At 36.7% G+C, this 27,704-nt stretch overlaps 1 long non-coding RNA gene across 3 annotated transcripts in view; it reads right to left on the reverse strand.

Annotated features, from left to right (window-relative positions):
* Nucleotides 1-20,352: 20,352 nt before the first annotated feature.
* LOC120885663 (uncharacterized) overlaps nucleotides 20,353-27,704 on the reverse strand; it is a 52,693-nt gene continuing 45,341 nt past the window's right edge. For all 3 annotated transcript variants that reach the window (XR_013438300.1, XR_013438301.1, XR_013438299.1), the window contains one exon: nucleotides 20,353-26,320. This is a non-coding gene — a long non-coding RNA (uncharacterized LOC120885663). The remainder of the gene's footprint in view (nucleotides 26,321-27,704) is intronic.

Below are 27,704 nucleotides of genomic sequence, written 5' to 3' on the forward strand. Positions count from 1 at the left end.
CTGTTTCCACGCCCAAGAGCCACTTCATAACTTCCCCTCCACAATTGCAGCCTCTCAGGAAAGCTTTACAGTACTAACTTCAGCCCCTGGCATCATTTCTCCTCCATAAGACAGGTCTTTTGATGGGCAGCAAATCTCAAAACAGCGCCTACCAACCTTGTCTCTGGGGTCTGTCATAACCATTCAATTTTTAAAGGCTGAACGAAAGTAAGCAGCTGCTAGGAGGCATCCCTTCATGCCCCAGACACCCACCCCTCTATCCATGCTCATGAATAGGGTTACATAGTAGATGCCCAGCTGCTGGTAGGAAGAGTTATAAATCTGTGCTGGAGGAGGAAGAAGAAAATGAGAGGATGTGATTCACAATGGCAAGTATGAGAAAAACCAGCTAGACACAGAACTTGGTTTCAAAATCCAGGTACCAGTCTTTAAAGATTAGAAGTCCTGCTGGGCACAGTGGTGCATGCCTGTAATCCCAGGGGCTCTGGAGGCTAAGACAAGAGGATCAAGAGTTCAAAGCCAGCCTCAGCAAAAGTGGGGTGCTAAAAAATTCAGTGAGACCCTGTCTCTAAATAAAATACAAAATAGGACTGGGGATGTGGCTCTGTGGTCCCATGCCCCTGAGTTCAATCCCCAGTACCAGAAAAAAAAAACAAAAAAAGACTTGATGTCCTTGCCTTAGGCACTGTTAACCTTTTTTGCCATGAGTTAATAAATGACAAAATGATCTGAACCAGTCTTCGCTGACTGCAGTGGATATGAACTCTCCAGATGCTTTCTAAATGAATGGCTAGGGTGAGTGTGGACCAGTTAGACAGAGTTCACACTGGACTGGGGTGCAGCTCAGTTGGTAGAGCTCTTGCCTAGTATATGCAGGTCACAGGTTTAATCCCCAACACTGCAAAAGAACTCTGAGGGTTCAAGTCCTAATTGGACCACAAGGCTGAGAGCAAAAGAGTCAAAACCAAAATAATATTAGAAAAAAAATTAATATTTTATAGTTCATAGAAAAAATTATTTTTACAAATTAATTATGGAGATTTTCAGGAGCTGGGGATGTGGCTCAGTGGTAGAGCATTTGCCTTATATGTGTGAGGCCCTGGATTTGATCCCTAGCACCACAGGGGGTGGGGGTGGGGAATAAGGGACATTTTCAGATGATATCCTTTGGTATTTTTATAGTATTTCATAAGCTGTAAATATATGGATGGCTTTATAATTTTTTAAATGCTTGCCATCATTTGTTGTGAAACATTTTATTTGCATTGAGTTTTGTTTTTTGTGGTCCCGATTCAGCTTCTATTTTCTAACAAATAATTTCTTAATTAAATGTTACCAAAAAACGAAGAGTGGGGTTAATATGTGCACACCATAGTCCTGATTCTTTTGTTTTACCCCCATTCAATCAGCTGATTAACTTACCTTTTTAAAAAAAAGTTTAGTGAGCTTCTAAAGCACTATAAATAACCATGACAATACCTAATAAAAATAGATGTCATATCAGAAAACCACAGCAGGTTTTAAACTTAGTTTAGCAAAATCAACAACTTCCTCACAAGACTGATGAACTGCAGTGACGTCGTTTTAACAAAAGCATTTCTAGCAACCAGATAAGCGAGTGTCTTCTTGACATAGATGGATGATAGCACATGTGCCAGAAGCCAGTGGAAAATAGGAGCTGTCATCTAGAAAATGACAGAGCCATTTCGAGTCCCTCTAGATTAGCACTCCATCTTCGGTTGAGCAGATACACTGTTACCTGAAGGTCTATTGCCAGCAAATCAGAAGCAAGAGGGCAGAGCCCTATCTTTCTGAGAGGACTGGAATCTTCAGAGGCTCAAGTGCAGAGAAAGCATATGATGACATCCAGTTTCCTGCAAGACTCGTTCCACTAAAAGTACTTACCGCGTACATCAGCAAAAATATTAATTAACCTATTCAGTATAGACACAAATCAGAGTCCAGAAAAAAATAGAAACTAGAGTAAACAGATTGACTTTAATACCACCACTCCTTCAATATTATCTTGTAGACAGGCACCTGATTATAACATCACAAGCTTTACTACTTATCTCTATTTAAACAACTGAGTGTTCGGAAATTCATCTTCCCAGCATTATGTCACTAAATAAACACTGTCTGGCTGACCAGCATCTAGGGAGGTAACTCTGAGGTTAAAAGGAAGGTCCAAGTGCTCTGAAGTTAGGAAGACAAATTTTCAAACGCAGCCGGTCTGCCTTCAGCAAAGGCTTCCTAGCTAGTCTTGGAGTCCACTGGGGGCCATGTCTTTGTGACTGTGCTTAATGGCTGAGGATAATGTGCCGCGCTCCATGTGGTCCTCTGGTGGAGAAGGAGCAGTGCTGTTCTGTTAATGGCCTGGCACTGCGTGGCACTCTTCACAACACTGATCTAGTGCCTCAGGGCACAGGGAGCCTGTGCGTAGGCAGACGGCTATCTTGTGGTCAGCCATCAGGGCATTATCTGATTTCTAAGCATCAATTCTGGCAACTTCGCTGTGGTCACATCTTAGAGTGAATGTCTCCGAAGGATTCTGATGGACATAACAGCAGATTCGCTGCAAAACTAAAAAAAAAAACCAAAAAACTGCCTTACATACATTTTTCTTAATGGTTGAGATTTGGAAAGAGAGGAAAGTATGTTTAAGTGTTTAGTGCTAAGAATAATAAAGGAACCGAGCAACTCTCCCAGGGGAGAAAGAACTGCCTTTGATTCCTGGGTAGTTAACAGAGGCATTTTAAGTATAATTTGAAGCTCTATAGAGCGACAGTTTGTGTATAATTTAGAACTCTCTGGAATCTGCTTTGGCCTATCGGGCCCAGAAATGCTACAAAGGTATTTCTAATTAAAATGACAAGCCAAATAATATTGACGAGGCTGACTTTAGAAAGAAATATTTTCCCAACTACTTATTTTGCCTATAATGATATTACTTGTCTGTGATGCAACGCATAGGAAAGAAAATCCCTATTTCTGTGGCATTATCATTTGATTTCAGGTCTGTCAGGTCGTATCACATATCACACAAAAGCCTCCTCCTCCACCCCACCCCACTCTTTTCTTTTTGTCAATGACATTCCCCACGACAAGCATTCCAAAAGAATAGCAATTGCTTCTCTCGTCAGCTGGGTTTTGTCAGTTCTGAACGCAGGGTCTTGCTTTGCCATTTTCAAGGTCTCTTTCAAACCCTGGATCACAGCTGGTGCTTCAATCAAGAGCTCACACCGTGAAGAAGCTGGCAGTTGATCCCCAACCAACTCTGCAGAAGATATATAATCTCTTTCACGGCACACAGTGGAATACACCTTTCATTCCATCCCTGAGAAAGGCTGCATCATTCACAAGTCCTTCTTGACAAAAATATTAATAATGTCCCCGTCTCCTCAGGGATGAGAACATTTTGGGGTTTGAACTGAAGTGACCTTAGCTTGTCAAAATGATTTGACTTTAAGAAACGCAACAGTGAATCCCATTTTCTATTGTGGCTTTAGAATCTGGCATAGTAATCAATTTAGGAATATTTTAATTACGTTTATCATGACAAAATGTGCAATGAGAATATATAAATTAAGGTTGTTGGAGTTTTTTTAAGAAATAAGAACATGTAATGAAAAAGATATTTTTTTCCCAATATATGGCATTGTATTCTGTCATTAATCATTCTCTGGAGTACATTATAATAAAACCTGTTTAAGATAATATTTTACCATTTTTGTTGTTGTGGTTGCAGAGGATTGAACCCAAAGACTCGTGCATGGTAGGCGACTGCTCTATCACTGAGTTGTATCTTCCAGCTCCAAGATAATATTTTTTTAAATTATTTTATCTTTATATGGAAAATGAAGACAGAAGAAAAACATTTAGTGACCAGTTAGGAAGAAAGGGCATTGGCCAGACCAGACAGATGTGATTGTAGTATTTATATTTCTAGCTGAAAGCAACAATGGAATGTGATGGACATCATTATACAAAGTATGTGTATGAAGACTTGAATTGGGTGTCAACATACTTTGTGTACAAAGATATGAAAAATTGTGGTATATAAGTGTATTAAGAATTGTAATACCAAAAAAAAGAGAATCAGCAAATGAGTGAAAAAAACTAAAATGGAATGTGATCATAGGTAATATGAATCAAGAATTTGGTTTCAGTGGGTTTTTTCTTGGATCAAATCCAAGGCTTCAGACATACTAAGCAGGCACTCTTACCACTGAAGGATTTGAAGTAAATGTTCCTTTGTTTTTAACCAATCTCTCTCTCTCTCTCTCTCTCTCTCTCTCTCTCTCTCTCTCTCTCTCTCTCTATCTATCTCTATCTCTCTCTATCTATCTATCTCTATCTCTCTCTCTCTCCCCCCCCCCTCCCTCTATCCTTCTCTCCCTCTCTCTCCCTTATCCTCATTTTGTGGCTTCATTATGGAACTTGTTTAACAATGCATGGTCTGAGCTATAACGCATTCAAGTAAAATAAACCTCCCTCAAATACTAGTGCAGGCTGAGTCTAAATACGCCAAATGAGGCAGAGAAGTGGTAGATTAGATGCCAAAAAAATCACTTTGACCTCAATTATCCAGATAGTATTTCAAGAATCACTTTGCATGGCTAAAGAGCGTGTAATCTAGTTGTCTCTAACATAATCACCATCTTCTAGGAAAACCATCTTTATACATTACAACATCTTCCATTTGCTACCAAATCAGAGCCCAAGGTTAAAAACATACTCACCCAGCATCTGATGGGTGAGGATGAGCTTTAAACTCCAATATTTCTTGGGTAATTACTCACTATTAATGTTATGTGTAGCAGAAAATGAGCATTTCATATACCACACTTGTGAACACAGGTGTTTTCCAATGAAAAATAGCTGTTTTATAAAGAGACTCTGATAATTACCATGCACATTTCTATATCACCACATCTGAAACTAGACTGAAACCAACAATCAAAAATCTAATCAGAGATATTGGGGGAGTGGAAAATTTGATAGGAATGGCATTTCAGCATTACAAAATGAAAAACTCTGAAAATCTGTTGCACAACAATGTGAATGTATTGAGCACTACTGAACCGTACACTTTAAAAAAGCTTAAGGTGTTAAATTTTAGGTTAGGTGTTTGTACGATAATTTAAAATTTCAAAAAAAATGGTTAAAATATAATTATGTGGCATATTCTTCTGGGGAACTAGGAAAATGAGCTAGGAGCTCAAAGTAGCTTTGTCTACTTGCCAAAGCCAACTTTAAGTTATAGGAAGCATTTATAGAAAATGCTGGTAAAGCTTCCAGAAGGGTCATGGAAAACAAGAAGCAAAGAGAAGATGATCAATGATATTGTCTCCTTGAATAATTTTGATTCTTGTAGAATACCAGAAATCACCTCTCAGAAAAGCCTCTTATCATGAGAAATGTTGCTGGGAAAAACAGCCACACTGAAAAACACTCTTCCCAAACAAAGCTTATTGATCCTCAACACGTCATTGCTTAGACATTGACAAGGCCAAGTTTCTGTAAATCAGAAGGACAACAGGCAAAAGAAATTGCTAGGATGAAAGGAGAGGAGAAAGGAGTAAGTTTTGTTGTACTTGTCCTGTTAGCTTTACCCATGAGGTTTAATCTAACCTGTGAGGTAGGTACTGTCCCACTACATCCAAAAGGGGAAATAAGGTCTAAGAGATTAAGAAGCCTTTCTTATTTTTACCCAGAAAACTTTTCTGGAGTGAAACTCCAGAGATTGTCTGATTCAGTCCAACCTAAATTCTTTGCTACACTATTTTGAAAAATCAGAAATGAAATTGAAGGAGTGAAGTACACCTAGTCCTTCTTCAACACTCATATTTGTAATGCTTCTCATACACTAGGACTCTCTACAGTCTCTGGCCCCAGGACTCCAAGTTGGCCTACTTGAGTGACCGTCTGTCAACCCACCACTGAGCTGCATTAGTCATTGTCTCGGTATCCATCCTTTTAATAACTGACCATGGACAAACTAATCATGAAGCATAGAAAATAAGCTCACAGAATAGTGTGAAAGCTGACAGGTAGGTATGTTTACCAGGGTACCTGCCACAACAGAGGTGTGCATAGGTTTCCTTGGGTAAAAAATATGAATTAATGGGACAAAGTACCCATGACCAAGGGCAATGAGAATCACAAGGGGGTGCTGGATCCTCTAAGCCCAAGACCATGTCTGGCTGTTGTCATAAGATTCCTAAAATTTTAGGGGAGTTAAACAGTTCCTAGCTTATTAAATTTTGCCTGTTTACTATTTGCAACTGACCAAGAAAGAGGTCAAGACTATTTATTTATTAGTCTATTATTGAGGATTAAATAATCTCCTGAATTTGGAATTAGGTAGGTTGGACTGAAGAATAGGAGGAAGCTAATGGAATACAAATGTCCTAAGTAATTTTTTTTCTTTTTGAAATAGTGTCTCACTATGTTGTTGAGGCTAGCCTCGAGTTTGTAATCCTCCTGCCTCAGTCTCCCAAATTGCTGGGATTATGGACATATGCCACTGTGCCCAACCTTAAATAATCTTTATTTATTATCTTTTTATTTGTTCTAATTAGTTATACATGACAGTAGAATTCATTTTAACACATCATACATAAATGGCTTAAATAATCTTGAGTGGACATCAACCAACAGTGTCCCCTTTCCCCTATCATTTAGTAAACGCATAGCATAGCAGACTATTAAAGTTGCATTCTTTCACCCTCCTTCGCCGTTCTTTCATGAATTATAAATTCATTCCAGTTTTAAATCATATATAACATATACATATGTTATATAACATGTATTACATAAATTACATAATTTTTCTACCAATTTAATTGACCCACACAAAAAAAGATTTCCTTAAACACACCAAAATGTGAGTTTTTGCCATGCTTGAGGAAAACAATTTTGAAATTCCCAATACTCTTGAACTTCTTCAAATTTCTCAGGTCTAATTTTCACAATAAGTTACTATACATAGGCTGAAGCGGGTGAGTGGAATATAGACTATCACTGTAGAGACTATAATCTGGGCTTCACAGACCCTCATATCCCAGGGAATGCTGCTGCTTAAAAATTCTTAGGAAAAGAAAAAGCAGAAGAAAGATGAGAGGTTCACAAACTATAATTAGCTCCATTAAACCCCTTTAACTGAATTTCTACATGTTGCTTAAAGAATGAGGACATTTATGAGAAAATGTAACACACCTCTCTTTGGTCACTGTTATTGGGTGTTAAAAGTAAACCACAATTATAGGTCCGATGGCTAGCAAATTTATTTTCTCAAAATAAATTTCCCCAGTAATGTTTGTTATTCAGGAGATTCTGCAGCTTTAGGGAGCCCACACTTCAAAGTCAAGGAAGTGAATTTGGGTCTTGGCAGCCTGGGGGCACTGAGTGAGCCTCCTCATCAGCTTAGAAAATACTAAGATTTTGTGTGTGTGTGTGTGTGTCATTTCTTTGCCACAGAGTTAGATATCTGCATATAATTTTAAAGGAATACATAAATCTTTTTAAAGATGAACAGATATGTACATTCGATTATCATTTCACACAAGGTTTGGCCTGCCAGATGAAACACTATTTATCAGTTGTTGATAGAAGGAACTTTCCTCTGCTAACCATTGTGCAAGAACAGCAATGTGACCCTCGGGTCATGGGATAACACTTGTGCACTCATGCTCATAGGGGCCTTTTTTTTTTTTTTTTTTTTTTTTGTAAGTGGCACCTGCTGTGAGGCTCCCTATAAATACTGAGTGCCTGCAGCAAATCACAGATGTTTTATGCACTAAAAAACCCGACAGGAAGTAATCACTAAAAGAAAGACAGAAACAGTAAGGGGTAGGTAAGAGTGGGCAGGCAGAGAAAAAAAGACTCCCTTTATGGTTGGGGGATGTTTGGAGGAATGGGCTTAAAGTGCAGAATATAAGTAGCTTTGTTGGGCAGCTCAATTTGACCCAGATTCGATCTCATCTTGACTGAAAACACACGGGCATCTAAAGAGGACAGGATGTCGCCTCACATAAGTTGAGTGGGGACATCATGTTTGAAAATCCCTTGACATTGTTTTGTCTGGGTTGGACTCTTCAGTTTTTCTAGTTGTTCTTTTCATAGAACACAGTACCCCTTGGATTTTTTAAGCATGAAAATAAATGTTTGTCTTTTTGTGCAAACCTTTCTTATTAACCAAAAACCACTTCTCTTTATACTTGCAGGGGATTACTCCCACCATCTCATCTAAACTCACTTTGTGTCTTCGGTGTTGGATATCAACCCTTAAAAACAATCATGCCTGAGTTTATCTCATTTTTAGGCCAACTCATTTTCAGTGAATTTCAAAGCAAAAATAATAACATTATTTTATACACTTCCAACTAAGTGGTAACAAAGAAAATATTTGTCTACTCCCCATTTTCCAAACAATTTCTGGATTTCATTTCAAAGGGATGCATGTTAACCTGAATGTTAATGTGCTTTTCTTTTTTCCAGAGAAACCAAAGCATGCTGTTTGTTTTCATAGGAGTATTTATACTTAACACATTTACATTTTAAGTCACATTTGCTCTCCTCCTTAAATGACTTATCTAATAACTATTTTTTAGCTTATAATCACATTAACAATCTGCCCCTAAAGAATTCTTCAGAGCCCTATTTTTTCACTTATATTTTAATATTTGACAGTTTCTTTGTAGAAAGGAAAGAGCATTTGAAATAATATTGGATATTTTGCCAAGTCTGTCAAATGAGTAACACTTCCACTTTCTCAGCTCCGTCTCATTAAAATTGTATTCTAATTCTGTCTTAACTTGGTCTCTGTGCTTCATAAGTCATTGCCTGCTCATTACTTGTAGTGTGGGAGATGAAATTTATTCAAACCTGATAGCTGAGATAAAGAATTGAAAGGCAGGCAGCTGGGAGAAATGAAATTAGCCTATTTTAGTGCTTTTCCGGCTGGATTTTTGCACAGCCACTGGTTATACCATGTGTCAGTTCACATTTGTGACACTATCTATGTTTGGTTTATAAATTTCTGTTAATGTTATATTTTCAAAATGAAAACACAGATATGCTTGCCTGTTTTTTTTGTCTTAGCATTAAAATGCCATTGAATGAGTTGATGATAAAGAAGAAAACATGATTTTCTATAGTTTTCTATAATTATAGAATCATGAAAATTGCCCAACAAAGATTAATTGTTTCATTGTGTTACAATTCATCCGGGTATCTCTTACAGAAAGAAACATTAGTGACAAAGAGTAAATGTTAGACCCTTAGAATGGTTTGAGGGGAAATGGATTTAGAATGTAATGTGACTTACAAGCAATTTCACACAGAATACGGGAGGGAACTGTGCTTTCTAACCTAAACACTCCATCTCAAGCTTTAAATGTCAAAAGAATACACTGTGGAATTCCTAATTTTGAATATAGACGAGTATTTGAAGAAAATTGACTGAAAGCATTGTACTTTTCCATATAAAATTGAGTTGTTAAAAAATTATATGGTCTAATTACTAAACTTGGTATTTTTGACTACTTTGATTATGAACAGATATTGTCATTAGCTAGCTAATTAAATTGACTGCAATAACAAGCAGTAATTTAGAAATATGTTCTAAATTATTTTCTATATGAAAGCAAAGTCTTTGTTGATCTGTGTATGTGATTAATGTCAAGTGTCATGAATTAGCAGAGGGATTTCAGTGTAGAAATATGTGCATTTATATAAAAGAAAGAAGGGATTCATTTACACTCCAATTCTGAATGTAAAACATGAAGCTTGATATGTGCCTAAATATAAGTACTGATGCATTTTTTCCTGATTATTCAAAGAAAATATAAGAAGAAAAGCACATTTCTTAGAAATATGATAGTTAAGTTTCAGTTGGGTTTAACCATCTGTGAATACAGTGCAATATGTACATCCAACCCAGAAACTTTGCAAATAACATGTTTAAATTTAAATAGAACTGATTGAAGTATTATGTAAAATATGTGGACAAATCTGTCAAACACACTATAGTACAATTATGAGATATTTTATGTGACTAATAAATCATGCAGATAAAAAGCAATGAATCAGCTAGGTGCAATGCTACACTTGGGAGGCTGAGACAGGAGGTTTGCAAATTCAAGGCCAGCCTCATCAATTAAGACCCTGTCTCAAAATGAAAGATAAAAAGGGCTGGAGATGTGGCTCAGTTGTAGAGTATCCCTGAGTTTGATCACCAGAACCACACCTGTAACAAACTTCCCTTTGAACTTGGTGCTTACTTCTAGTAACAGTAGCTAGATTTGAGAGGTGACCTTCTTGAGAGCATTTTGCATGATAGATTTTTACTTACCTTTTATTTTCTTCCCATTGTGATAGTTGTCACTTGTATGTATTAACATTTTATAAAGCATCTAGCAGAGAAGGATGTCAGGTTAGAATGTCAGGTTAAACTAGAAAAATCAATAAACTAAATGATGTTAACTCTAAAATGACTTAATAGATTCTGTATTAAGGGTTGCATGATAAATAAACTATGAAATGTGCTACACGTGTGTTATATAAGCAAATACCTAACAGCCAAACTGATGTGATTGTTAACAGTTAACTACTATAGGATTTGTAAACAGTATGTGTTTCTGGGTTTCACAATAATTAACAATCATACCCTACAACTAATATACTCAAATCCATTCAATTCCCATCTGCACCCTTCCTCTTCTACATCTTCTTCACTCCAGGCACTTGGAATAAGCACACATCCCAGACCTCTGGCTTATATGGCTTCTACCAAGCAAATAAAATTTATAATAGTAATGTGGGAGCTGAATTGTTACCCAACAAGAATACTTTTTGTTGCCAAGTTTGGGTCTACATCAACTTGGAATTTGTAACTTAAGTCTCAGAATAAAGAGCTCTGTCAAGAAACCTACTAAGAAAATATATCATGTGTTCCTGCAAAAGGCTTTGATTTATTTTTTTCATTAACAAAATATTTTTCATCTTTCCAGGCTATAAGAATCCGCTTGCCAATTATTCCTAAATTATTATATGTGGCCCCTTGATTCTTCTATCAACTTCATGTCTTTGTAGAAACAGCAGCTGCGCCCACAGCACTTTCTCAAAGCCACAAAAAAAGCATCTGTTCCCTTCTCAAAGTTCATGTTAGCCAGTTCCTTCTCACCAGAGAACAAAAAGTACCTAGAGGGACAATGACGAAGAGACCAAGGGGCCGCGATGCAGCTTTTATTGGTATAAGTCCCTGCTGTGGCACCAGCTCTTGCAGTGGTGCTCTTTGCTGGACACCACTGGTTGTTTTTGTCCTTTATGGTTGCTTTGGATGGTTAAAATCTATTTAGCACCAGAGGCTACTATGACCAATGCCAAGGAATGTGGTTGATTTGCTCTTGTCTAACCTTATCCCTTTCTTTGCTGACGCTCTATGTTCTTAATATTTCCTCAGGAGTTGCTCTGCCCTTTCATGAATTCCTGCCACATTCGGGCATTTGTGATGTCAGGAATCTTTGAGAAGGTGAAGGTTTGGTTGCATTGTGTCAGCATTATTCTTACGAACAGTCAGACTCCTGCCCCTTCCCATCAGCGTTAGTGGGCAAAGCATGAACAGTACACACCTGCCTCTTATTATTCATGAGACCTTCAAAACCTGTTTGCCCTATGAAATATCTTTCCTTACCCATATTTTTAATTTTATATTTCATTTTCTTTAAAGTATGATTCGATCTTTCTTTAATTAATTCTAGTACTTGAATGATCTCTTTCAATGATATGTCTCAAATTTTCCTGACTTCAAGAGTTTGATTCACTATCATCAGACCTAATGAGCTCTGGCCTGTGAAAACTGAGAGGGTTTTAGGATATTACTTCATAACCAACAAAGAAACATCTTCTTCTAAAGGATATCTCCCCCCAAATTTTTAGAGTTTAACTAGCATCTCCCCCTACTTTTACTAGCCTATTTTCTCTGTGTGTCCTTTAATAATATGCTTTATATTTCTCAGATACAACTTCATTTAGTCATCACAGGTGAGCAAGGGCCACACCAAAGACATGTTTTGACGTAATAGGTCACATTCAGTCACAAAGTATATTTCCAAATTTGCTAAAGCGTAAATCTCAAAAACACATAAAATCATCATTCTAACACAAATATAAAATGAACACATGTCAGCAATTATATTTAACTCTTTAACTGAATGAAGGAACTAGTAAGATGTTACTGCTTCAAAGGAGAATCCAAAAAACATAGATATATAATTTATCATATATATGAGATATATGTGATTTATCATATATATGATAAAAATAGTGAAACGTATTTTCAAATGTATGCAAAACTGATTTCTGTACAGTGGCGGGGGCAAGTTGAAACTTCACAGGATAGAATTGGTTTGCATAACTAAGAGAAAAATCATTTGTTCCATTATATAAGTTTTCTACAAATTACTTTTTAATTTACAAAGTTGTAAAATGGCATATTACAATTTTGGTAATAGGATTCAAGTATAGGATCAAGTCAACTCTAGAGGCTCCATTCTTTGCTGGAGACAAAAAAAAAATCAAAGAGACTTACTGAATTTCCTTGATTCAACAAATGAATGAATACCCTTGATTAAACTTCTCTTTGTATTTAAGATTAATTATTCATTCATTCAACAAATGTTATTTCTTACTTACCGTACCTACTAACCATGCTTTCAATGGGAGAAATAGTTCAGTTAACAAAACAGAAAACTCTTGGTCTTATATTCTAATGGGACAGGGAGAAAGTGAATAATTGAAGAAGTGAATTATGAATGTATGTCAGATGATGTTTAGTGCTAGGAAAGAAAACAAAATAAAAGCAGGTTAAAGGAGGCTGAGGTCAGGAAGGATATTATATTTAAAAACATATTTAGGAAAGCTTTCGCTGACATGGAGCTATTTGAGCTTGTGACTTGAAGGAAATGAGAGGCAGAATTTACAGTTTGTCAACAATTTTGTTTACGGTAGGACTAACTCAAGAGACAGAAGAGGAAATCTAAATTTTGCTTGGCTTCTTCCCAAACTACAGAACATGGGTTCTGGGGTGAAATGGAAGAAGACCTTTCTAGACAGAGAAAAGAGCAAGTGCCCAATTCTAACAAAGCAGCAAGCCTGTGTGTGAGAGCCAGCAAGGAAGCCAGCATACTGGGCAGGGTGAGCTTGGAGCCAGGAGAAGGGAGGGGAGTGGGGAAGCAGGCGAGGGCAGGATGGTGGGGGCTTCACAAACCATGGTGAAGGATTTGCATCTCCAAGTTTTATGGGAAGTAAGTAGGTTTGGGGCTTAGGAGTTGTTTCCCTTAAAAGGGGAAAATTTATAATGATTTGGTTGTTTTGAGTTCTTTGGGGGAAGCTCTGCTTTTAGGCAAATAAGTGACTTCAAGAACCCAAATGCCTTCAGTTCAAATAATTTTTCAAAGCTACATATTTGGAGGTGGCAAATCTTGAGTGCCTTCAGAGAGAAATGTGTTATCATGTAAGACAGGGTAAATTTTAAAAATTAATCAATTAATAAATTGAACAGATGAATCTTTGTTCAAAACAAATTTCCAGAACACACTGCAAAATGTTCTGGTTTAATACATTAAGACTGACATCCAGAATTCGGTACTTGATAAGTTTGCAAGAATTTTGACAATGGGCCGCTGTGGAACTTAAGGTGCGATCTGCACGGGAAACATAAATAAATAAATAAATAAATAAATTCACCTGCTCAAAGACAGAATCTGGAGATGAAGCTTTGTCTGCTTATTTAGAGGATACAGTGTCACCTCTTTTATTGAGTCAAAGAAGTCAAGTGCTCAATGAAGAAATCAAAAGGTCAAAAGAAATCAAACAGATGAAACAAATAAGCCCTGGAAACTGACCAGAACCCACCAAGAGCCCAGTTCTACATATTTCTCCCTCCACTGCCAGCCTTACATCTGAACATTGTTTGAAGAATGTGTTTGAATATTTTTAACACATAATGTCTTTTTCTTACTATGATGATGTATTTCTTTTTTACCTGTTTTCAGGAAGTAATCAAAGGAGCACTTAACAAAGATATACACGACAAAAGAAAGCAAGCAAGCAGACAGAAGGGAGGATGAGAGGGAAAGGATCCAAAGAAAAGAGAAGGAAAATATGGCAAAGATCTTTTGTCAACTTCTCAGTGTTGAAATCTAGATGGGGTGTTGATCTCCTTGACAATCAGGGCAGAGAGAATTAGACCAGAACCTTCACTAAAGGTATGTGGCATGACTTCTTTCTCATTATCTATTTTCCTTTTTGCATTAAGCCATGAATTGCTCTGTCAATAATTAATGGCTGTAACCTGTAACACTGGAGACAACCCCACATTAAACTTAATTCCAGAATGCTGAAGGGCCTTTGAATTTCAGGGGAAACTTGGAAGGTGATTAAGATTATGGAAAACTGTGACCTGGAGCTGTGGGTGTGCACCACCGCATGGGTAAGGCAGCCCATCAGACTCACAAAACTTCCCTAAAAGGAATCTATGTTTGCCATTATTAGCTTTCTTCATATCTAACAGCCAGGCCTAAATATTCCGAGTTCCAAAGTGTCTGAACCAATATCACTTGAGTTGCTTTTTATGTTTTTCTCACAGAATGCTACTTGGAATTCTTCAGTCCCTTGGTTGCTCAGGGGTCCATCTTTTCCAGTTTTTTGGTATTCCTCGGCTCCAAAATAAACAATGGTGGGAAAGAGAAAAGAAAAAGCATTCAGTCCTGCGCACATAAAAAGCACTAAGCCACCAGTTTCCCTGGTTTGTTGTGGTTGTGGTTGCTGCTGTTGTTATGACTGTCCTGCCTTTTGTGTAACTTGAATGGTTCTTGCTTTTAAAAATGTTTATCCAGGGCTCCACATACTTCCCATGGCTCCCTGCTGATAAAGCTTCAGTGTAATTAAAGTATTTATATGAACACTGCTGAATTCAACCTGCATTATTTAGACACACAAAGGAAAATTCCTGGCATTTTCAAGTCACAATTGTGTAATCAGATGACAGAGCGTTGGCTGGTTTAAGAATACCTTTCTAGCTAGTGGGGAGAAAAAAAAAATATGTAAAACTGTTGTTTTCCTTTTCTATTATATGGCGTTCTCCAATGAAATTAATTTCACTCAGCTTGGACTGAGTGTTTTAAAGGAAGCAGCCTAAAATAGCCATGCTGGACTGTATTTGTTTATTTAATTAAGTTGGGAAAATGAACATAAGTGGACAAGGGAAGCCACATCATCACCATTCAATTAGGCTAAAGGCAGGCTTTTCTCCTTTTCTCCTTTTTTCTTTCTTTCTTTCTTTTTTTTTTTTTCTTAAGTCTTGCCCCTTGACACATCCTCTTTATGGAAATAAATGTAATGTTGAATAAGCTAATGCCATTCTTTTGGAATTATGACATGAAGAGGAAGAATTATAGCACGCTGGGAATTTTGGTAGGAATTGATTAACAAAAGAAGTTGCCACATTTGTTTTTATTGTGGTTAAAGCTCTAGTTTGGAAAAAGACAAAAGGGCACGGAATTGGGGGAGTTTCTGGATGAATGTAGATCTAATGAAGAGAGTCCATTGGTTCCACAGGCCAGCATCAGATTCCCACAGTCCTGAACAAACAGTTCTCAGCCAATAATTTCTAAGCCTTTGTTTCTCCACTTTGGAATTCTGACTACAGGCATGTTACCAAGCCAACTGGGTTCACTACAAAGACCCAGTGAAGCTCTTTTTATCACAAGATCAAGACAACAATTGTGTGCCTACAAGAAAAGAACAACTAAAACCATCCAGCAAGCATTAAAAGAACAATTCTAGAGATAGTTGCCTTTGAACTCCAATAATGGACAACATTCAGTCCTGAGATATAAATTCCAAGTTAAAAGAATTCATTACCAATTGCCTTTCCTTTAATTATAAGAGCTGCTGGCGGCAAGTATTTTCAGCGGCGTTAATATTGTCAAATGTGATATTTTGCCATCGTGTTGAATCCCATACAGTGATCACATTGTAAATTGACTTTAGAGACTTAGTTTTACTTATTATAGAGCTCTTTTGTGAAACAGAAAAAAAAAAATCTAAATTTTGCCTTGGCTTCGCCCCAAACTACAGAAAATGGAGTATTGTTTTGCAAAAGCTGGTTCTAAAATGTCACTTCCTGAACAGAAGAATGTACTGTTTGCAGATTCATTCTGTAGACATGTGCAATGTCCAGCTGAGAAATTTTTAAAAAGTAATCAATTGGGATATTTACTCATTTCTCTTAGCTGTAACAGGTGAACAATTTTTGTTCCATCCAGAAGATAATAGGAATTTCCCATTTTTGTGTAAATGGGAAATTCCTTCATTTTCCAAGAACATGGAAACTATTTAAGCTGAATCTGAGTTAGACACCAATAATTCAAAATATTCTATTTGAAGAGATTGACAGTATTATTTGTGGGATATGTTTATAATCTTAGAAATAACTTCTGAGATTTAGTCATTCCTTATCCTGAAATCCATGATATTTGTTTATATGTGTAAGTGTGCTCTCTCTCCTCTTCTTGTATGAAAGACTAAAAACCCACCATTTTTTTAATATTTATTTTTTAGGTGTAGTTGGACACAATACCTTTATTTTATTTATTTATTTTTATGTGTTGCTGAGGATCAAACCCAGGGCCTCACACATGCTAGGCAAGCACTCTACCGTTGAGCCACAACCCCAGCCCCTAAAAAACCTACCATTTTAACCAGCTCTCTTGGTGGTTCATTTTATGGAACAACTGAATGAGTCTTGCATTTAATAAAAAGCTGAATGATGAGTGTAAACAATAAACAAGATGAGCACCTTGTTGCTTCTAGGAAGCTTGTCTGAAACACTTTTCTTACCAAAGAGGAATGGATGGAAGAAAGCTCACTTATAAAATCTTTATTTTTAACTTAGATTTTAATTATTTATTTTTAAATGTATATCCATATATATGTCCCAATAATACACTGGCAAATTTGATGCAGAATCAATGTGGAGACCTGTTTTGGTGCATATGTATAACATTCTTATATGGGGAACTGTACACTTAGCAAATAACTTCTTATTTATAAATTATCACCTTTACTAACATTGCTTTAAAATTTTTCAGAATATCATGAAAAAAATATTTATATGTTTTTAGATTTACCTTTGAATACTAGTTTTGGCAAGTGTCAGAAATGACTTAATTTCTAGCCAACACACACAATTCTTAACTAAATTTGCATTGGTAAGTTAAGTTCTTACAAAAAAATAATTTGTGATCAAACCTGATTTTTTCCATGGAGGTAATGTAATATTGTTTCCTCAAGACCTTTATGACAGGAGACATTGCCAAGATGGTGGAGTAGGAAGTACCAGCCTCACCCCCTTCATCACATACACGCAAATATAGACAGACATCTACAAACAAAATAGCCCAGAGAGAGTTCAAGCCCATTAAAGAATCTGCAGCAATACAGTGTGTGTGGGTGGGGGTGGGGGAAAACATACACTTAATCGTATGTTCTAAAATTGCTGGTAAGATCTGTGTACTTGAGAAGCCAAGACCCCCTATCTCACACCATATATAAAAATCAACTAAAATGGATTAATGAGCATGGTAGCAAATGCCTTCAGTCCCAGGAAGCTGGGAAACTGAGTCAGCAGGATCTCATGTTCCAGACTAGCCTCCACAATTTAGCAAAATCCTCAGCTACTTGGTAAGACCCTATCTCTAAAAAATAAATAAACAAACAAACAAATAAAAGAAAACAAGTTTTGGTGAGGAGGTGGAGAAAAGGAAACCTATATGCACTATCAGTGGGCTATGGCTCAGTGGTAAAGCACCCCTGGGTTCAATACCCAATACCAAAATTTAAAACAAAAAAGTATTAAGGAACAAAGTGTAAGACCTGATCCAGTAAAATTAGTAGAAGAAAATATAAGGAAAGAGTTTCTCGACATAGGTCTGGGAAATTGAATTTTTTATATGACCCCAAAAGCCTAGGAAACAAAAGCAAAAGTAGATAGATTTGATTACATTGAAATAAAAACGTTTTTGCACAGCAAAGGAAAGAATCAACAGAGCAAAGAACCCACAGAATAAGAGAAAATATTTTCAAGCTACACATCTGATAAAAAGTTAATATCCAAAACTCATAAGAAACTCTAACAATGCTAAAAAAAAAAAAACTAATTTTAAAATGGGCACAGGACCAGAATAAATATTTCTCAAAAGACGACGACATAAAAATGGCCAGTAACTATTTTTAAAAACACTGAATATCACAAATTATCAGCAAATGCAAATTAAAACAACAATGAAATATCACTTCTCATCTTTTAAAATTACTATTGTAAAAAGGATCAAAGAAAACAAAGAGATTTTAGAATAGGAATTGTGTCTTGAGTCCATAGTCAAAAATATCAAAAAGGAAAATGGAGAGGACAGAATGGAGAAATGATTTTATATGCCACACACAAGAGGAAGGTAGACTGAGAAATGTAATTTGTGACCTGCCTGCTTTCAGTTCCATAAATAATTACACAGGACACTTGAGGCAAAGGACTTTGGGTGTGAATGGCAGCAAGTCAAAATCTATTGCAATTATGCATGTTAGGCTTTCAAATTGGAAAGAAGATGAAGTGAAAGCAATATATGAAGATGCATATCTAGGCACTCATCCTACTTTTACACATCAGTAAATTATGAAGGTTTCTTGGTGATATTTTTGATGTCAATAATTCAAAAGAGAGGAAGTATTGAATTAGTGTATCTATTGTTAGACCCACGTACGTATCTATTTTGTACACACACATGTACAAACTGTGACTCTAAATTCTATTCATAACTATTTCTATTTAGATAGAGACATCAACACCAAACCATGCAGTTAAACTTAAAGCTTTTAATTTGTCTTTGAAGAGTAAGAAAGAACTATGATCACAATCAAAGAATATGGTTGAAACATCCATGAGCCTTTGTTTAGCTGTGATATTCTGAGGAGCTTACATTACTATAATTTTTATGGATCAATGCATAATTTACATGTCTTTTAGTATTAGTACTTCCAGGTTGACATTTTTCCCTAACATTTATATATATATAATCTTTCTGAGCATGCACCAATTATCCATTCACCTTTTGAAGTCATTCAAAATCTAAGAGAAATGGAATTCAGTTTAATGCTTTTGTTCCTCTTTCGGAGAAATGTTTCTAACATCCAAAGTAAAAATTTTATGAAGAAACAAAGAACTAACTTTGTATTTCCCACTGAATGTAAAACTAAAGTGTACCACTACCTAAACCATAAAGTGACTTAGAGTCTGTTCAGTTGCAGAAGGGCTCTTTCTTCCCTTTTCAGCTTTCACTGGTGGGCAGGGCAGGATATGGCACTGAATGGGGACTAAGTCCATTTCCCTGTTTGAACAAGAGCAGACAGGCACTTTTTCATATCTAACTCACTGTGACCCCTGCCTTCTCAGTCACAGCTCCCTGAACCAAGATCTGGGCCTGAACCAAGGAAAACATCCCTTCATGTCTAGCACTCTTTATATCAGACAAGCATATGAATTCAGGCTAGCAGATAAGCAAGCAGCACAAGGGACCCCAACTGTTGGTCACTGTTTTTCATGCTTTAAATGTATCATTCCCACTACTCAGGAAACTCCACATAGTAGATACAATTATCTCTTTCTTATAGATTGAAGACTGACAAGCAAAAAGACTTATATAACCTTTTCAATATCACATGCCTAAAGAGTAGCTGAACAGGAATTCACATGAAGCTCTGTCTGACCCCCTAACTGCCAGCTAATAGTTTTGCTATGCTGTTAAAGATTATTAGCTGCAAGTAGATTATTACCTGTAAGTCTTCTGGCATTCTGGTCAATTGCTAGAACAGAACATTTCAAAGATTTCTCAAGACTTGAAGATTGTATCTTATTTATCTCCGCATTCTTCAGAGACTAACTTGATGTTGGTATTGAAGGTGTTCAAAAAATAATAGTTAAATGAATAATGAATAAATTGAAATATATTCATTCGGTTTATTCTAGTTAGAAATGACATTTTTAAATACTTATGAATAAATATAAAATTTAAAATATTTGAATATGGTAGTGATCTAGTGATCACACAGTGAAGTAACACACATACATCATTAGATAACTATTATACTCATTCACTGTTCCCAAATCTATTAGTTTATTAAGGGGTAGATGAACTAAACTCATGATCCAATAACATCCCTAAAATGGCTTTGACCTTGGTACATCTCTGAAACTCAATCTGAAAATAAATTTTTAAGTGGTAGACAACATTTGGGGGTGGAGAGACTTTATTAGGTGTCTGATCATTTTAAATCCAAACATCAGCATAAGGAATCTGTAAATGAAACATCAAAGCCAGTGACTCTGCTAATGAATGTCTCAGATGTTTGCCAAAATAAAATCTAATAATAAGGAAACTTCATGTAACACATTACCACTTACAAAGCATTTTTCTAAGTTTCTCAAGGTGCTTGTTCTTCAAATACCTTAAAGACAACATACTTGAAATCAAAACATAGTTGTGGCGAAATGTCATATTATGTAAAATTTTTTATATGAAAATAAATGTATCTATTATGGATGAAAAAACCAAAATGTGTATTCATTATCAGACACGAAAGAGGACACCTCAATAAAACAGTTCTCCAATGTTTTCTTTGGTGTTTTTCCAAATTCTTGCTCTGTTTTCCATGAAAGATAGTAGTGAAAATTTTGAGAAAAACTACTCTATGTTATCTCCTTTCGTCTTCTGGAGAGTGCAGTATAGTTGTGTTCATGCCCAATTTACAAGTAAACAAGTAAAGAAACTCAGAAGTTAACTTTCTCAATTGTGGAGGACAAGAATTTGAAAGGACATTCATATCTTCCACAAGGATTCCCTCTTACGCTTTGTAAACTCAACTATTCATAGCACATTATCAATAATCCTAAATCAGATGAAGAGTGCTCTGGAAAAATGACTGTGAATATGGATTACTGTATATCCAGTATATAAAAGAGGGTATAATTATATTAATTTTCAACCTACTTTCTGTTTACCATCTCTCCTTGTAATCAACATTCTTCCTTCTTCATTGAAAACATATTTACTTTCTATCAAGTATAATGAAAATATACAACAGTAATTCTCAAAGAGTGTTACCTGGATCACAGCATCAACATCTGAAAACTTTCAATAAGTACAAATTCTCTGGCCCCACCCCAGATCTACTGAGTCCAAAACTCTGGGGATGGAGCAACAAGCTGTGCTTTCACAAGTTCTCCAAATGAGTCAGATGCCAACATTTGAGTACCATGTATTTGGAATGATTCTACTTGGACAACACTTTCCATCAACTCTCATATCACTTGAATAAAATGAAAATTGGAAACTATAGACCATGCAGTATGTATATGTGCAAGAAAAACCATATAAAATGTCCCAATAGGTGGAAAATCCCTCATCACTTCATAAAAAAGATTGCTAGAAGGATGTTTAAAATATATCATTTTTCACGTTTTCCTATCTTGACAAGCTATCTGATTAACTGACCACTGTCTCAGTACTGGTACCAATTCTGTCTATAAAAAAGTAGATATAAATGACAGCTAGATGACTGATGATAGATTATAGGTGATAGATCAATAGAGTGAATATATAGAGAGAATATAAGCATACCTCTTCTAGCCCCTGAAGATGCACAGAGAGGGCATTAACTTTTTACAATGTCTATATTTGAAGTGTATCTTGGGAACTGAAATAAAGAAATATGCTGTTGATAAAGAGCAACGTCAGGACAGAGCCTCAGAGCACAGGGAACCTAGGAGGGCTGTCCCATGATGTATAGAGAGAAACAAGAACACCTGAGCAGAAGGCAGAGAACTTTGACTTTTTAGCAAAGCATCTAGTTATTACTATATGAACTCAGGGCCATGTCTTATTGAATGAAGAAAGGTTTTGAGAAGATCAGCATGAATAATAACTATTTCATGGACACTTCCACTTAAGGATACTTCAGAATTGGCCATACTGACTTGGACTACACTTGCAAGCTATGTGGAATTCTATGTGGAGTCACATCATTGTGACTCCCAACTAGTCCCTGAAGACCTTCCATCCATCTCCCTCCTTCTATGTATCTGCAGGATAAACAGGAGATGTAGTTAAATTACCCCCTCAAAAAAAAAATAATCACAAGCTCCCCAGTCTATCTCCATCTCTCTCTAACTCCTTATACATTACTGCCTTAGAGATCAAGACCACCTGCTTTGGAAGCAAGTTAAACGTTTACTAGTGGATTGAAATCTTCCACAGCAAGTACATGTACAATCTCAGAATTCAATATGCTCTTTGGCACACTTATATTTTAAAACATAGTGAAGTCAACAAAATAAAGGAAGGAACTTTACTTCAAGAGATTACAGACTCTAATTTCAACAGTAAATCCAGAAAGAAGATTTGCTCTAAGTGTTGCAGGAGAGGAGAGTAGGGCAGAATGGAGAGTGGAAATAATATTGCCAAATGGCTGTGAGTTAAAAGTACTCTGCCTCTGGGATTTTTAAAAATCTCAACCACAGTCAGGCACAGTGGCACATATCTGTAATACCCAGCAACATGGGAGGCTGAGGCAGGAGAATTGCAAGTTCAAGGTCAGCTTGGGCAATTTAGTGAGACACTGTCTCAAAAAGGGATTAGGGTGTAGTTTGGTGGTAAAGCATCCACAGGTCCCATCCCAGTACAATCAATCAATCAATCAATAAAATCTTAATCACACTGCCTTCAAACAATTGTGAGTTCTTACACATCATTGCCTCTAAGATATCCTAACAGTATTTAGCAGTTGATCTATAGCAATGCAGTAAAACACTGTCCCTGTTGGTAGGAATAGCACCATCTATTTAACTGGGCTTGAACACAGCCTTCCCCTTACCCAGGGGTCAGTCTACCCTTTTCAAGTCTACTTTCTTCCACTCCTGTTCTGGCACTCTAGGAAGCAGAGAGATACTGTGGATATGAATTTGTGGTGTGAAATTTATATCCTTCTGGATATAATTTGGTTTTAGTTGGGAAGCTGATCACAGATCAAGGATCTGGCAAAGTTCCTTCCTCCAAACTAGCTGCACATTTATAGAGTGACTGGGAGAAGTGACAACATCACCTTGCTGATTTGACTTACCTTTGCCCTGTCAGTAGATATAAAGTTGTATTTATTTCTAGGCAGAAAATGACTCCAGGAAGAAAATGAGCTACTGTAAGAGCTATGGTTGGGAGGAAGACATGAAAGGGTTTAAGAAGGAAAATAAAAAATTTATAAGAAGAATCATGTTGTTTTTGTCAAATCTTGAGATTCAATACTTAAACGAACTGAAGTCAGGGAACAGAAGAGATTCTTGTACCCCACTATTGAAAGCAGTAATATTCTCAACAACCAAAAGGTAGGGACCACCAACAGATGAGTGGCTAAACAAAGTGTAATGTGTGTGTGTGTGTACGCATGTGTACATGCATCTCCAAAAGGACTGAGATTCTCAGACATGCTACAGACAAGGATGAACCGTGAAGACATTATCATTGTGCAACATGAAATCGGACACTGTGTCTATATGAGACACCTAGAGTAGTAAATTCATAGAGACAGAAAGCAGAGCAGTGATTACCTAAGACTGGGGAGAGGAGGAAAGGTGAGGTATTGTTTAATAAAAAGAATTTCAATAAAGACCAAAATAAGTGGTTAAACTGGGTGTTTATGATAGGTTTAATGAAGAATGGAGTCCAGACAAATATCATAGGTCAAAAGAAGTGTGAGTTCAGTGTATTTATTTGGTGTTGGAGATGGAACCCAGGGCCTCAATGCTAAATTCTACCACTGAGCTACACTTCCACCCCTCAGATTGCTCAACACCCCTTTGTCTTTATAGATAAGGATTTCCTTAAATGTGTTTTTGGAGATAAGGAAGGGCACCTCTCGAATTAAGGTCTTGCGACCCACTTTAAGGAAGGTCAGGAAGCCCTTCCTGCACGTGTTACTTCTCGAAATTCCTTCATCTTAAAATATTCAATAAACTAAGGTGCCATATCAACATTATGGAACAAAGTTATTCTAAACCCACAACAAGTAGTAGCGATTGTTGTTAGTAAATTATATACGAGTGTTTGGAGGAAATATTGAAGTTTAAAAAACTAACATATCAGATTACTTTTAAGAGATGGAGGCAAGAAAACAAAAACTAGATGCAAGATGAGACAGAAAAAGGAGTCCACATGATGGCCAGTGGCCAGCTATGCCAAGGAAGAAGAAGAAGTAAGTGAGAAGAGAGCTGGAAGGTCTGAGAGGGCAAATGTTTGGAAAGTTTAAAATGCAGAATTTATTCTGAGAATGGACATAATTCCTTGTGAATCTCAGCAATTCATGAAATCTCGTTCTGTGATGTTCTTCTGTCTCTCTTAGTATCAACGAGGAGTACTATTGATCATGACAGGGAGGACTAATTGGCATTGGGTGTCCAGGAAAACTATTTTGGCTAAGTATCTTAGATTTGCTACAGGAGAGAGGAGAAAGAGAAGACTGAAGAGCAGGTGTTGACAAGAGCAGCAGCAGGAGGCAGCCCACACAAGGGACAGCGTTGGAACAGGTTTCTGAGGGAATATAGTTCCTGGCACCTACATGGTACAAAGTGCAGCATGATTTGGCAAACAGAGCCAGGAAGGAAAAGATAGAAGAAAAGATAACTGAAAGATAACAATGACTCTTTAATCTGGTAGCCAGTCAGAAAAGCAAGCCGGGAAGAAAACAGAAGATGGTACTGTCAAAGCAGAAGTATTAAGTTAGTACTTCCTTATAATTTATCAAGATGTTAAATGGAATCACCTATATCTTTTTAAGGTCGAAAAGTGTAAACAACAAAGACAAGGAAATAAGTTACAAAGAAAACTCTCCCAGAATTCTTTTCTCAAGGCAAAAGCTCCTGTTCATCTGAGCACACACCAACACATTCACGCTCTATGTAAATAGTTTACTTTTCACCTCCCTGCAAAGCAGGGAGGGTTTGATTAAAACCTTCATTCATGACTTTGAACCTCACAATGCTCTAGTGCAGAAAAGCATCAGGTACCGCAGAGCTCCAGATAAGTAATGGGCCACATGCAGGTCTGTGGTTTGGCATTGGCTACCTTAATAACAATAGTGCTTGGTGCACTCCATTCCACAGACAAATGATGTGTTGAGATGTCACAAGACACCAAATAAATCCATGAAAACAAATGTCTTTCAGCAGATTAATTTTGTCTTAAACTCTTAGCATGTAACAAAATAGATTTCCTGTGTTCTAGAGCACGGATTGTAAAGAGTACCGAGTTAGTATTCTGTCTTTAATGTTTTGAGCAAGTTTAACGAGAAACAGGATTGTTTACCAGAACAAAATCCTTAAAAAAAAAAAAAAGATTCTTATCTTTCACTTAGGTTAATAACATACCACACGTATTTGTCAATCAAATTAGAATTACTGTCAGCCCATAATGCATTTTAGTTTAGCCAATATCAGTCAGTCCTGATTTATTTGCTTAATACAAATCTAATTGAGTTTCAGGCTGCTCTTCTCCTTTCAGCTGTTAACCGACCAAGTACATCTTTAATTTCCAAGAACGATGGTGTGGTAGCAGTTGAGAGGAAGAGCGATTTGCATAAGGCCCCAGAAGGGTGCCAAAACTCTTCACGCTTTAAACAACAGCCTTTATTATTCTGTAAGTGGATGTGTTGAATTTTCATGCTTTTGTTTCCAGTTCAGTCCTGACAGAAAAGAATAAAGTAGATTTTGCCAGCACCCCTGCTGTGCCCTGGGGGAGAAATTCAATGTGCCTCATTTGTCTTAATTGGAGAACCGCCCTCAGCACCAGCTTTTCCTATGAATACATTAGCATAACAGACAGAAAATCCAAGCCCACTTTTGTAGAAATAGTCTCCCCACCACACACACCTCTCATTTTTAAGACTAATAAAATCTGCAAGAGGGGAGAAGTGCGTGTTTCATCTCCTGGATTTCTTATAGTTGCAGTTGTAAAATTCTCGTACAGAAGAGATGCATCAAACCTATTTTATCTCTGCACTGTTATTAGAGCCAGTCGTGAAGAATGTGATAAATATCATCCATGACAGAGAGCTGAAAGCTTCTCTTTATTCTTCATAATGTGCTAATCCTATATACTTGTTCTTTGACTGGTTATGCAGCTCTTTCACAGGGGAGAGTTGGAGATGAATGTGTCTAGAAGGAAAAGAAAAGAAAGAACAATTCTTACTAAGGTGAATTTATTAACACTAAAACAAACGCAGTTATCGCCCTCAAACCAAGATCTTAAAACACTGTGCCAGTTCATGGGAGAAAAATTACATTCATCTTCACGTTTTTCGAATTACAAAAGGGCTCCAAGTTCGGACAAACAGCCTGAGAGGTGTAAATCATTTCCCTAATCCAGGTTCTTGCAGTATCCGATTGAACTGACGGAATTTAAAAGTGAGCATTTCCAAAGAAATATTTTGTTTACATGTTCCCAAGACTGGTATTAATTCTTCCATCACATCTGTTCAACCTGCTTGCCATGGCCAGTAAGTGGAAGAGATGAAAAATGGGAAAAGATGTAATTTCCTAAAAAAGCATGGTTCACACATTCTCTTGGAAAAAAAAAAAAAAAGGTCTACCTTAAAAAAAAAATCCACATTTTGTCTTGATTTTCCACAGCAGGTCTCATTTACCTCTAAAGCATCTGAGAATTTTAAATAAGGTGGGGGCCAAGGGGTGCATGATTTTGTTCTTGTTTAGTTTGTTTTGTTTAGAATTATTTGTGCCTTCATTTAAAAACTAAGTACCTTGTGGGTCAGATCCTTGTGAGTAAATGGAAGGGGAAATAATTTTGGAATAATAATTTAGGGATCCAGAAGTTCCCAGGGCCTAGAGAGACCAACCAACTCTTCCTTCTGTATAAATCCTCATTGTGTCTCCTCTGGAGCCCAAAGGCAAAACAGGGATTGTCAATGTGCGCCTTCACTTTTTAGCCTTCACTTTCCATTCCCTCATCCCCAGCGGGTGTACCAAGAGATTATGGTGAGTAGATGTCAAGAGCTAAGAATCAAATGTTTGCTTTCTTGTGTAAATGAATATAAAAAAATAATCACCTGACTTGATCTGTCCTGCAAGAGGGTGTCAGCTTTTCACTTTACTACTAGCATCATTTACATTACAAAAATAGCAAGCAGGTTACCAGGTTAAGGTATTGCAATATTTGAACATTGATGTGAAAAAATTTTGAAAGTAGAGATAGCATAGGAAAGTTGACAGGAATGTAAGACTCAAAAAACAAACTAAGTATTTTCTTTTTCAGGAAAAAAAAAAAAAAAAGTATGGGATGGTGGTTTGGGGATGAAGCTCAATGGTAAAACACTTGCCTAGCATGCCCAAAGTCCTGGGTTTCATTCCCAGTACCAATAAATAAATAAATAATAGATAGGTAAATAAATAAATACCATAGGATAGAGAGAGCCTGATGTGTTCACAGGGGACCATCTCTTTTACTGATGTGCAAGACAGGCTGAGCCTCATGAATCGAGTGTGAGTTTATATCCCAGACAAGACTTTAAGGAGAGTTAAGGGG

This window comes from Ictidomys tridecemlineatus, chromosome 1, assembly GCF_052094955.1.
Source record: "Ictidomys tridecemlineatus isolate mIctTri1 chromosome 1, mIctTri1.hap1, whole genome shotgun sequence".
NCBI classification, from domain to species: domain Eukaryota; kingdom Metazoa; phylum Chordata; class Mammalia; order Rodentia; family Sciuridae; genus Ictidomys; species Ictidomys tridecemlineatus.